Source organism: Hippoglossus hippoglossus, chromosome 19 (assembly GCF_009819705.1).
Source record: "Hippoglossus hippoglossus isolate fHipHip1 chromosome 19, fHipHip1.pri, whole genome shotgun sequence".
In the NCBI taxonomy this organism is placed as follows: Eukaryota; Metazoa; Chordata; class Actinopteri; order Pleuronectiformes; family Pleuronectidae; genus Hippoglossus; species Hippoglossus hippoglossus.
Genome location: NC_047169.1, coordinates 11,898,757 through 11,912,665, shown reverse-complemented (window position 1 = coordinate 11,912,665; position 13,909 = coordinate 11,898,757). Strand labels below are relative to the sequence as shown.

The window sequence follows — 13,909 nt, the reverse complement described above, 5'->3', positions numbered from 1 at the left end:
TACCTGCACCCTTGGCATTATAGCATCATCAGCTCATCCAGGCTGGTGCATATTGCAGGTTAGGGGTGGGGGGTGGGGATGGCTGAGTAAATAGCTCCAAGTCCAAAACGGGGTAAAAGGCTTAAATGTCTGGTGACAAGGAACGCGGACAGACAGGCACAGCTGAGCCTATGGTTTGGTTTCCAGGTAAAGTGGGGGCATAAATTATTAACAGGTGCTCAGTCTCATAAAGTGGAGATGAGCTTGGCTCCACGATGATCAGAGGAGACAATCACGCTCGTGCTCAGGCCCCACAGCAGGAGACTGTGTCAACAAGTGACATGTCGCCTACGCCGCTGCTCTGAATACTCCTGGTTATCTAGGAAAAATTTACTTTACTGTATACTGTGTGTAATATATTTTAGATTTCATGCACAACACACTCTCCCTCTCAGTGCACACATGACAATGTCAACCATGCGTTTAATGGATTTTAGTGGCATCCTGGTCAAATAAAGAAGGGCAATGAAAAAGAGGAAAAACACACATTTTCATTAGCTTTTTTCTACCCATCAGCAGAGGCTCAGCTGTCCTAGTGACCACAATTTATTGCCTTGATCTAGAGCATAGGGCCCTTTTTTTCTGAAGTGAATATGGGACCCAACTCAGCCCCATTTCATAGTGAGTCCCACTAACCCTGTGAACATTCCCCAGTGCATTTTCTCATTGTAAAATCATGCCAATCTGTGTCAATCTGGGGACTTGAAGTGCGGGAGACATCTTTTTTTGTATTCTCGTTTCCAGTCATATACAAGAATAAGTATGTGAATATTGCAAAGTACGCCCTGCTCTAACATGCAAAATGCCTTCATTGGTGTCCCAAAGTGAGCCTTGAGTCACAACCTTGATCTTTAGCAGGGCTTAACACAGTTGTAAACAAACCAGTAGCATTGGTGGAAGTGTTGTTTAACCAGCCCTTCTCTCCTATGATTCTCTATAATACAAATCCAGACCAAGGGACGGAGGACAAAATTAAGGAGATGGAGATTCATTTTTCTGCCACAATGTCGCTCCAGGGCCACGGTCGCTGCTCGGCAGCTCTCAGCCTGCCTCCTCTTCCGGTTGTCCACATGCCACTGCTAATCCCTCATAGACCCACAGGAAGGCTTCGTGATCATCCCATGTGTGAGCTGGAAAAGACAGGAAGCTGGTAGGCATATATCGTCTGGGTGAGAGGCAGTGGATGACTGCGGCAGACTTGTCAGGAGAGCTCCATCCATCCCCTGGGTGTGCACAGCTACGTAAAGTGCTGGTGATGTTGCTGTTGGTCTTGGATGGTGACCTTGCTGACCAGCTTACTTTGGCCCACACACTGCAGCCTGGGTGGTGGCAGAGCATGGTCATATCTGTTCAAGTTAAAAATCTAAGGATAATAATGTTTAAATTAGTTAATGGGCAAAGGGTAAAAACCTCTTCCTTCTCATAAGCACCTGACTTCATTTCCAAATCTGAGGTATCGGAAATTTCTGACAGAGATACATCTGGCTCTGCAGACATGTCATCAAACTGTTGGCTGCTATTGCACTGTCACAGCTTCATACATCAAAATAAAGTCTATATATTATATTAATACTATTATACTACACTACAATTAACCCAGCTCATGTTATAGGAGCTACACATTGTTTGTTTGAAATCTGGTTTCCCTAGATCAACTAGAATGTCACTCAGTAGAGCACATACCTTCGCCAAGGCACAATAGTTCCCTTAAATTCAAACAAGCTGCACCAAATTGCACACGCACTCATAGGTATCAGTTCCCTAAATAAGCCAAACTTTTTTTCATCAAGATCCATTAATTATTTCCTAGAAAAATGGTATAAATTGTTCTCACAATGTTTATGAAAGCGAAAAAAAATCTGCATCTGCACCAAAAATGTAATGGGATCTTCCCTGATCCAGACTGCATCGTTCCACCAAGTCAGGGGTGAAAACATAACCTCCATTGGCGGCTACAAATACAGTGTATAACACAACAAAAGCAGCAAAAGGGTTAGCACTAAGGTAAACACCTTGGAACAATGTGTTTCTCAGTAGTTTTGCTTACACTGCATATATGTAATATGAGACCTAAGCAACAGAGTAAAAAAGGATTGTGATTGCATGTCTGCGATATAAAGGCTGAAAAGATATATCTCTCTTGGTGAAGACAACTACAAAAGTGTAAAGCAACATTACTGTCAATTGGTAGCCAAATAAAATCCAATATGAACACTTATACAATCAAGTCAATTAATTTAAAAGGGAGCTGTATGCTATTTCTTTTTGGTAAAAAAATACTCCAAATATCGATTATAGACATTGTTCAAATGCAATAGAACTTCACAAACTGCTCAGGTTAAGAGTTAAGAGATGCCCTGAGGCACATCGCCATCACACAATACAATCAACATGCTATGGGCTTATGGTTACATGAAGAGGTCTGAACTGAAGGAGAGGTTAATACCATATCGTAAAAGTGAACATATAATTGTCATTAGCCGGTAGTCCTTCTGGGTAATAATTCCTGAGATGACATGTTTACTGTAGGCGGCAAGCACAGCCAATTAGAGCATGTCAGTACTGCATTCAAACATAAATGCACCCACATACACAAACATAGGCTGTATGTAGCGATAGAGTATGACATGAATGTCAAGCCCCGCCATTATGAAGACAACTGACAATAAAGCTCTCAATTCAGTCACGGGAATAATATGCTCCCTTATAACTCAATAAGGCACTTCGCCTCTACAAGACTCTCAGGAGCCTGCGGGCAGGCAACACAACTAAGGTACTAAAACGTCTCTTTGCTACATTAAAATCAGTAAATATGTGCAATTTCAAACCACGAGAGGTGAAACTGAGCCTGAGCCAAAGGATAACTTTACACTTTAATGAACACGTATGGGCTGGAATGGTGCAACTAAATCTTAGTTAACCACAAATGCTGTAAAAAGGCCACACCCTGAGCGTATTACACACTGCTCCATCAACCTTCCTCTCTTTCCTCTTGCTGCACATTTTCCAGTGCAGGGAGGAGCCTACAGTATATCCCTGTATATAATACATCAGTGACTACTGTCGTTAATTTCTCCTCTCTTTCCCATTCTCCCGCTCGCTCCTCAGGGGTTCGCAGTGGCTGTCCGGAGCACATGTGTTTTGGTTTACCTAGAGTGGAGCTCTATCTGAGCCCGGGCTGAGAGCAGACTGTGGGCTTTGTCTGTGGCATCATTAATCAACTGTCCTTTAACAAAAACAGAAAACCAGATGAGAGACAAAGGGAAGAGACGTGGGGGGTGGGCCCTTGTTTAGGTACAAAAAAAAAAAAAAGGCAAAGAGGGTAAGACAGAGAGGAGAGGGAGAGAGGGAGAGAGAGAGAGAGAGAGAGAGAGAGAAGGGGGATGCTTGACCCAGATCCAGGCCTTTAATAAATCAAGCAGCAACAATAACAAGCAAAGTTTTCATGTGGCTTGACTGATTAATCAGGCTTTTTTTTGACATGGGAAGCGAGGAAGTCTTTTCTTCCTTCTCTGTCTTGTCTCTCTGGTGTGAGACTACAGAGAGTGGCAGAGCAAGTCTTTTTATGTCGGGTGTTTATGTCTTTATGCTGCCAGGTTTTTAGACATGAAGGCCTGCATCGTTCATAGTTTGATGTGGTCACTGGAGGTCTCCGGCTACATTAATGGGGTACAGGAAGATTGTCGGAGAGGTAGGGAGACGCACAGTCCCGCTCTGACAAAAAGAAGTACACAGATGAATGAAGGCACAGGCACGCAGATACCGGCCTCTCCTTTCTAAAATATTAACAGGTACTGTTTTACACACATGCACACCAACAGCTACTATCCATCTACCCGCAAGCCACAGAATATGAAGCAGCCCTGTGAGACTCTTTGTGAGGTGCCGATCGATGGGCATTGAGTGTGGACAAGGAGGCCTCAGGATCAATAAGGAGCCATTACAGAGATGTGCCTAGTGGGACCTTGGAGAGGAGGTGTAGGTGGGGTGAAGATACATCTGGGCCCTTGATGCCTTCTCCTTTCCCTCATCGGTGGGAGGGTAAGTGCTAGGACACATACAAGCAGTAGAACATACAGTAGATGTACGTGCATTAGGAAGACTTACATTATGAGTCTAATAGAGAACGTTACACACTGTGCACGCATTTGATCGCTCTCTCTCACACACACAGCAACTAATGGCATCCCGGGAGACCTGCTGCCACACCAGGAGTGCTCACCTTCACCTCCGTCTCTAAATCGCCCGTTTTCATTGGCCTCGTCTGCAGTTTTCTTCACTCTATCTCTCTAACTCACTTTTGGTGCCATCTTCTCCTCTATTTCCTCCTCAGCTTTCCTTCCTCCTGTGCACTGCAGTGTCACCAGAGCTGCCTGTGCTGTGCTCTGTCAGTGGAACAGCTTGATCCTAAGACTTTCTGTCACCCCCTTCTCCTCCTCCACCTCTCTGCTGCTCACAGAGAGAGCACTGGCTGTTCTATTCTATCTCTTACACACACATACACACAGTGCTGAGGAAACGACAGTTACTTCCACAAAAGTGTGGCAGTGACATAATCCCCCGCCGCTTCCTGTTTTACATGTTCTTAAGAAGTCTGCAATGATTTTTGCATAAAGGTTTACTCATGGTCCAATGCAATTACATGCCTGAAATGACATGTGTGAGGGGGCTCATTTAATGTAGGTGTATTTAAATAAGCTGGGTCACACAAATGTGTTAAGTTAATGTTGAAAATAAAATTATAATTGAGGCTCTATTTACACCAAAAATACTAAATCTATGGTATCCATCGCCAAATTCCCCTTCTCCATTACGTAAACAGAGAAGATCACACAGATGAGCCAGTCAAGCAGACGACTGAAGCAAATGAGGCAGACTGTGAGCTGGCTCTAGCTTCCATCACTACTCTGGAGGGAAAAAGTGAAAAAAAGAGATTCACTGTTGACATTGAATCCATCTTGTAAGAATTGCAGCATCCACGGCCCATCTCCACCAGCAGCACGATTAAACGACGGATGAAAATAGTGCATTTGGATGATGTTGTGGAGACTTAGGACTATTAAAAGTCAGGCAAATGCCTTTACCAGTGCTCATGAAATTGCACTGAGGTGCCATGTCGGCTCCTGCAAGCGCTGTCCAAAAAACCCTTCAGTGGCTGATCAAAAAGAAAGTTTATGTGTGTGTGCACATACACACACACGTATGCACACAGATTCTGGGCCACAGTTAGCGGTCCCCATTGGTTTGGAAGGCCATAGCAGGCTATAACAACTACAGCCTGGCCGGCATGTTAGCAGTGGGCACTCTGTTTCAGCAATCTGGGTTCTCTTTGCCTTTGGACAGGGACCAGGTCAGGCTGCACAATACACCACTGTGTTTGGAGAGCAAGAGAGAAAGAGGTAGAGAGAAAGAGAGAGGGAACGAGAAAACTATAAGCACATGAGTCCATGCACACACGGGTATAAATAAGTATATGTGCAAGCATGTATGTTCTGTATGAGCATGAATGTTCTGTGTGAGCATGTGGATGTGTGTGTTATGACTATTGGGGCCCCCCACACCCCTCTACTATAGTGGCTTGAGAGGCCTCCCTCCCATCTCCCCAACCTCCATCGTTACATCATTGCGACTGTTTTCTGCTACCTCAGCACAAACAACCATTTTGGGACCCCTGGCAGCAGTTTCCCTCCTCCAGGCAGCATTTGAATGGTGTTGTAGGAAACCTCCGAGAAGATATTGCACCAGGAGTAACACACATCACTGTCAGTCTGAAACAATACAGTGGAAAGCAAACATGTCGGCCTATGCAACCGTGACAACTACAGGGAAAACAGACTACAGATGCAGAGTGGGCCTGTGCCCCCTGAAAAAGCGCAGGCGGCAACTGTCCCTTTAAGATGTATTTCGCACAGCTGAGCTGAGCGGGCTAGTCCGAGCTGGGCCGTGCTGCGCTGTGCATGTATGGTAGCGGGGGGAACCGCGCCGCCCAGCTTGCCAGCCCACCACAGGGAATTTGTTTATGTTTCCTTGCTGCCAAGTTCCTGTCAGGAGGCGCCCCAAAGAGGAACTGCAGACTGCTCAGTACTGTTAGCTACGCCCTCTCGCCTAGAGTGGCTGGGGTTTTCTACAGGCAGTATCGGGTGGTGCTTTATAGCACACTCAAATCCAGGGAGGTCTCTTCATCAATTTCAACACGCACACGCACACGCACACGCACGCACGCACACACCCCATACTTCAAGCACCTACTCTGTTGCTCCAAAATCAGCTTTGGGAACACTATATTTCATAAAACAAGTTCTAACATAAAGCTTAATTTATGACCCCAAACAGATTAACACCAATTTACTCAAAACACAGTACATAAAAAAGCACAAAGGCTTAGTTTCATAAAAGCAATGCTTTACGAGTGGCACTTTGTTGCTTTGGATTATGGGTATTGTAAAAACTGAGCACCACCACATAAAAACACACTAAACAGGATTGGTAAACTCATGGGCATCAAATCAACCACTTGTGGGGGAAAACGAGCTACAATCAAAATCACTCTCTCACTAATGCAAAAGAGCAAAGCATTCCCCACTTCCAACAACACACACAAACATGTCTTTGAATCGTGACAAAATATGATCTGTTGTAGCCTGAGAAACAATGACTGCATCACATTTGCACAAAAACACAATGCCTCAGCCTGGCATTTACAGAACAAGCCGTTTCCTGAGTCATCTCACTGCACATGAGCAGCTCCTCTGTCAAGCAAGGTCAGCAAGTGCGTTAGTATAGTTTTTGAGTGCTGCTGCCACCCGAAAGTTTCAAGGACATGAGATTGTCCACAATCATACCATGCATGTGTGATGTGGAGTGTGTGTAGGAAATTGAGAGATGTACATATGTGTGAGCGGAGGAAGGAGAGGGTCAGACAAGGCCTAACAAAGGGGCGTGGGACCCAGGATGGCGAGACAGAGGAAGAGTTGGAGAGAAGAAGGGAGAAGAACAAAAGATGGAAGCGTGGATGGAAAAATGTTGGCTGGGGTTTTGGGGGGGACTGCGTAAAGGCAAAAACAGGAAGCAATTTATGTCAACTTGGATGGACTGTGCCCTCTCCCCCTCACGTGCTGTCACATTTCACTGCTCCTAAACCATGCAGACAGAAATTCCCTATCTGAGCACGAAATGTGAGTGACACAGATGGCTGAGAATGCACAGCGGAAACGCATTGGATGCATTTGTTTGAATATGATTCATGTTGTTGTCGTAAACTTCCCCATTTTTTCCCTGTGGGTGGAGAACACACAACTGAAAACTTAAAATCAATTGAGCATCAGAACTTGCAGAACACTTCTGCTATTCCGCTGAGGCAGAGGAAGTAAGATGCCACACAATATCTTGCTATTCAAAAGCCTCACAATAAATGGGCTCAGCAGCAGATATATAAGCTGACACCAACTGAGCTTTAAGTAGTTTATTCAACTGTTAACTCTCCAGATTTGGAGGTTTGTGTAAATCAAACAAATCAAATTGGTTATTCAGGATGTGAGTGTTGGAAAGCCCCCATGTGGAAAACAATCACACCAAACACCACAGTAACATTTGTCACAATGAAATAACAGAAATGCCTAAGGAGCCACTGGAGTTTCACAGAAATTGGCAGGGCCACACAAGGAAGGCAGTTTTAATCTAACTTGGGGAAAAGTACAAAAACTGAAGGAAAGCTGCAGCAGCAAAGGTGTTGAATACTGATTATTCAACTCTGTCCAGCTTCTACAGGGAGTAAGAAGCCCCATTACACAGGAACAACTGTGCATAAACAACACATATAAACTTCCCTGAAGTTTCCATGTGTGGAGTAGAGAAAAACACAACACAAAAATGAAAACACAGGAGTTCCATTCTAGACAGAGGGAGAGGCTGCGGGCTCGGCAGCCACCACCGACCTACCGCACGCAGAGTGTGAATCATTAAAGGCATGTGTTCCACATCAACTGCTGGGGTCGCTTCCCAACCCACTTATGAGACTGGATCTAAATTATGACGGGGAGGGGGGGTTAAATAGTGCTCAACTTGGAGATAAAAACCTAAACCTGCAAACTCAGAGACGGAGAGTGAGAGGAATTGGAAAATCACTTCCTAGAAGTACTGCACGTACCCCCCCCCCCCATTCACTAAATAAATCAGCAATAAACAAATAAAGAAGCAAATTGAATAATTGCTTGATTCCAGAAAAAAAAAACGTGATGTTTTATCACGAGCAGAGGAAGTTAAAAAAGAAAGCTTCCCTACTTTTATTCTTCCATGTCTTTCTGGCTGCCTTTGCCAACTTCTAACCTCACAAGAGCTAAGTCAACACAGTAGTATGATTTTTTCCAAGAGCACAAATCAAAGGGTGTAGAAAGACAAAAGAAGAGACAGGAAATCTGAGTTGTACGCATATATGACCAAAGTGTCAGCCTTAGTCCATCAGGACAGCTGTATGCCAGACCGGTTGCTAACAGCGGTGTATCTGCCAGACCACTTGTCATTCCCAGTTACGACACATGGATGTCTTGTAGGAGTGTGACTACACGCTTGTGCACAAAAAAAACACAAAACCTCACTGGCATGGCCATCCACTGATAGCAGTATTGGCTGGGGTTTTGGTGCACATACCATCCTATTTGCTTTAGCTTTAAGGCTGGTATGGGGGTGGATGTTGTTCCTCTGTGGTAAGCGATCAAGAAGGAAAGGACAGGTCAGGATTGGACAGGTCAAACTGTGACATGACAGAGCAGGACAGGAAAGGATAAATGCAAGTGTGTACAGGCAGGAGAAGACCAAACAGGACAGGACAGGAGAAATTCTGTCTCAGTCCTGGGGACATGGTGCTATGATCGGCCGAGAAGAACTGACCAACCTTTTCTGCTCCTTTCTGTCAGTCATTATTGTGTCAACATCCTGGCAAATCAGCATGAAATGAAATAAAGGGAAATGACAGAATAAAATCAATAGTATTATTATTTCAGCTGCCATAATGTTTTGCAGCTGATACAAGTAAGATGATCAGACACAATAAATAAGTCTATATACACACTGAGTGATGGTCCTAGTTCTTCAAGCCAGTTCTTAATAATAAACGGCTGTTTCTGTTTCGTCTTTGTCACTTTAACATGACGGAGCAAATCTCCTAGCTGCCAGCTCCAACTCTGATGCAACAGATCTGGGATTAGACTTGATCCCACCACTGGCAGCATGCAGGCCACAGGATTCAGTAAGTCCTCTAAACAGTACACAGCGTATAAGTGTGTACACGTGATTGAAAATGATTCCACAGGTTTGCAAAGACATTCAGCTGAGCACAAACAGTAAGTTTTACCGAGGTAGTAAAAGGCAGAAGATATGACACAACAGACAAAACGCTCAGTCATGAGCCACACATCGTGTGAACCCGACCACAAACCCAACATGGCTGTCACATGATGAGGAACAACGCTACTGTATAGAAAGCAAGATGGTGTTTGGTACCCACACACACACATGTGTGGAGTGTGAAGAGGTCCAATTACCCAGAGATGAGAGGAGTGACAAATTCGGGCTTACCCCAAAAACGTCAATCTCCCTGTCCTTGTCCAAGGAAATCTCCCCTTGAATCGATTGCAGCTCCTAAGCTCTGAGGAGAGAGAAAGAAAGAGAGAGAGATATTTGAAACCAAGAGCTTTGTGGTCCTTATCCACGTGCTGCAGACTCAGTGACTCCCTAGCCTCTCTGGCTCAGAACTCTTTCACTACACAAACCTCTTACACTCTTTTTCCTTCCCTCGCTCTCATACTGCCTGTAATCTCCCCGCCCTTTTCCAATAGATTGGACTTTCTCACTCACTATGTTTGTGCCCCAGACATCATGTGAAAACTGGAGTAAAACAGTGCTTTTGTGGTGTGAGAATTACCTAGGGCCCAGGCAGGCACAGTAGTGCTTATGGCCACAACTCAATTACAGCAATGTGAATCAGGTGGCTGCCTAGAAATCCCCTCAGCATGATGCACAAATAGGGACACAGAGGCGCCTTCATTGCCAAGATGGAGACAAACTAAAGTGGCGTGTCATCTTTTCATGGAAGGAGAGCTTGGCTGATATTGGAAAGATGAATGGCTGCTGCACACAAGGATCTAGCATCACTGGCTTATGTGAACAATGCCATTTTGTTTATGCATGTTGTGAAAATATCAGAAGTATTTACCATGTTCGCTTGCAGTTCTAAATTGAAGGAGTCACATGGCACTTAGAATCTCTGATAAACGGCACCTTTGTGCTGCAGAAAGCATGGAAAATGCTTTGTGGAATTGTTTTTAACCAAAAACAACTGGATGGCAATTACAGGGTGGTGGTTTGCACATGTAAAAAGGCACTTTGTTGGTTTATGAATTCAACATAAATGCCAAGCTGCACAATCATGGTCAATAATATTGGAATAGAAAATTGGTTTGTGTCAAAAGCATTCAAAAGCAGTGAGTGCACACTGTCTTTCTGTTTGAGGAAAACAGAGAAAGCAGACCATCTTTTTTTAGCAGATCCTGGCTACAGGATCCATCCAGCTCCCATTAACTGCAGAACTTTGGAGTAGGCCAAGTTTTTCCAAAGGCATGTTCAAGAGAAACCAATGACATTTAAAATTATGGTCTATTTTAGATTATTTTACTTCACCAGGCACTTGTCACAATAAAAAGAACATTTCTGTAATAGCTAGATAAAAAAAGAATGCAGCAAGTTATATCAGGACAGAGCTTTTCTGACAGCCATGGTAATGGTTGCTTTTAAGATGTGTCATGATACCACCACAGAAAAAAATCCCCTCCCTCCAGGTCAGAGTGGCCTTGGTGCCATTTTACAAGGAGCAAATGAATTTCACACTAATTTGTTATCACAAGCTCCCGAGGACAGTCAAACTGCAGAGATGTAAAAATAGCATTTTTCCAAAAAAGACAAAAAAATATTAATCTTTTCTATAAAGACTGGTTTCCGTTTCCATGGGACACACTTCCAAGCTGGTGGACAAGCCTCAATTCAATATTGAGACCTTCAATCAAATCCCAGTTCCACATTCACAAAGTTTTTGCCAGATGAATGTTTCATTCATGGCTTTGTTCGCAAAGTTTGTTTAACCACTGGCTATGAACAAATACACCATGAATAGTTGCACCTCAGTCCAATCAAATGCAAATATCCTGTATCAAACACAACCTAATATTTAATGTGTCCCTGCCCAGTTTATGATAATAATGCAAAACCACATCCTTCAATTTCATACAAAGATCTGAGTCAACACCACAAACTGAACATTATAAGTTTTACTAGTGTGTTGTTTGCATTGGCATGCGTGGCTTTTTTATATTGTATGTGTGGGTTTATCCAACACAATTTCTCAACATGTCTTTAAATCACCTGACAATTCTGGTGCATTGTGTTGCATTTCATTAATCAGTGACAGAGGTCAACAAAAGCCAAGTGATTAATGCACCGGCATTTGTTCCTTTGCCTTTAAATGGCATTTTAAACATGTACAGTAATACTCATTTCATTGCATCAGACCATACCTCCATTCATTGAAGGTGTGACTCTGGTGCATTGCTTTGTATGATGACAATTCATAGACAAACTAGCTGACAGTGACCCAGTCTACTATATGATATAATGAGATGGTGTTTGTTATTACAGCTGGCTGCACTTTAATGTGTGAGACTGTTCCCTCTGGTATCCAATCCAACATGACAATCGTGTGGTCAGTGCCCAGGCCCTGAATGACTCCTCATCTCACTTCCTGTCTTGTTATACGCCCTCATTTCCTGTTGTGGACCTGAGTGGTGTTTGAATGCTGAGGTTTTGTCAGTCCACTAGACCAGGAACAGCTTAATTTAAAGACAGCAGGTAGGATGAAATGAGGACAACATTTATGCGTGTGTGTGTGTGTGTGTGTGTGTGTGTGTGTGTGTGTGTGTGTGTGTGTGTGTGTGTGTGTGTGTGTGTGTGTGAGAGAGAGAGCCCGGAGCCCATACACTGATGAGAGTGGACAGGAGTAGCCTGGGGTAATCGCGTCTTTATCTTTGCTGATGGGCAAAAGCAACTCAATGCAGACACTCACCTTTAACACACATACACACACGCACACACACACACACGCACACACACACCCAGAGAGTGAAGAGGGGGCCCTCACTGCTGGAGCCTGGCCAGACAAGTCCATCTGCTTTTCAAATTGAACCCAATTTACTGCACCTAGAAGACCTCAATTGCTCGGGGACACACAGACTCACCGAGCAGAGAGCCTGAAAGGATAATACAGTGGGGTCACCCGATCTTACGTGTACGGCCTAGCATCGGCAACTTGGACTGGGATTTGGGTTGCTGTAGTGCTGATGGTTAAAAAGGTTTGATCGGCCCTGGGACATTCGCTTACTCGCTGTGACAGCAGTGCCCCTCCACTGCCGCTCACTACAAATGTGTAAAAAACTGATAGAGGGTACGACCAGCAGTCTCCAAGTGTGTGGTTACTTGGGAATGGCAGCCCTGTGGCGAGAGTCATGAGCTCACATTAAAACAGACACAATGTGTTGTTTTAACTCACTTGGTTGTATAAAATTCCACAGGCCGTATGCACGCACGCACATACACACACTCACCAACACAATATAAATCCCTCTCTTTGAGGCTCTGACTCTCAGCGGTGGAAACCCCCTTCAGTCGCACATAGATCACATAACCTTTCTTGACATCGGAGGACAGCACTCCCAATGGAAAGACGCAGATTCACACACGCTGAGTGCCGGCCAAGGCTCCAGACTGCCATTGTCCTTCAGAGTCATCCAAACAAAACAATGAAGAGGGTCACGAAAGGCCCCCCGTGGAATGGTAAATAACCAGAGAGAGTGAGAGGAAGAGACGGAGGGAGATTCAGAGAGACAGAAGCAGAGAAGAAGCGAGACAGAGAAACTAATCCACCTCGACAGTGTGACATGGAACACCAAGTGCAAAATATGACCAACTGGGAGCAGGTGAATTCCACTAATGTTCAATCATTCAGGAAGAATCTGACACCACTTGAATTGAAAATATGTCAGCTGTGTGATGTACAGAGCAAAAACAGCAATGTAAAAGGATCTCACCTCCAGGTATGAGGAATTATAGTTCTTATAACAAACGGTGAGAAGACATTAATTCAACTTTGAGGTTTAAAACAATATTTCATGCTCTGTAGTAAAATAGCAGGTTGCATCTCCTACAGTTGAGGAGACAAGAGTTCCTCTTACGATATACAGTCATCTGGGCAAATGTGTTGCTCTTCTCAAAGCGGTGCAGAGGCAGAAAAAGGGGCTAAAACCCAACAATATCAAAGGCATAGATTGTGGAGATGTTAATGATTCATTAGTGCTGAGTGACCCTTATTATAAAACCATCTTTGTTGTCATTATTCATCTGGCATAAAATGCTCGCCTGTTAATTCAGACTCAGGATGTTGACAATAGGCGGTCCACAAAGGGGCTTGGAAGGCACAGTCCAGCTTCTGATTGGTCTTTCATATGCTAATGGGGGAACTGTTTTGGGTTTACTGGCCTGGTTGGAAATGATTTAGAGCGACACCGGTGCTCTGAGCTTTTATGTTTAGGCTGGCCGCAGGGGCTCATATATCACTCTGATCATTAATCAATTAGCGTCTCCTAGCCACCTGTCGGACACATCGGCGCACAAAACATTCCTGCCCTTGGGCAGTTGCTAGACGATGATCATCAGTAGCACCGCTATTACCTTCCAACCCCTCGACACCCCACCCCCCTCCCCTTTATGGTAATACCCTGATAGATTACATAATCACACCCAAACACTGCCCGCAATGACAAAGGCTCCT

General features: G+C 44.3%; 1 protein-coding gene across 7 annotated transcripts in view; it reads right to left on the bottom strand.

Moving 5' to 3' along the window:
* The window catches only part of raraa (retinoic acid receptor, alpha a), a 145,391-nt gene that overhangs the window by 117,182 nt on the left and 14,300 nt on the right, over positions 1-13,909 (bottom strand). For 4 of the 7 annotated variants that reach the window (XM_034571605.1, XM_034571607.1, XM_034571606.1 and 1 more), the window contains exon 2: positions 9,613-9,682. The exons of 2 other annotated variants lie outside the window; for them this stretch is intronic. The gene's annotated coding sequence lies outside the window, so the exon portion shown is untranslated. Of the gene's footprint in view, positions 1-9,578; positions 9,683-13,909 lie in introns of all 7 variants that reach the window. One more of the 7 variants, XM_034571609.1, reaches the window with a different exon arrangement.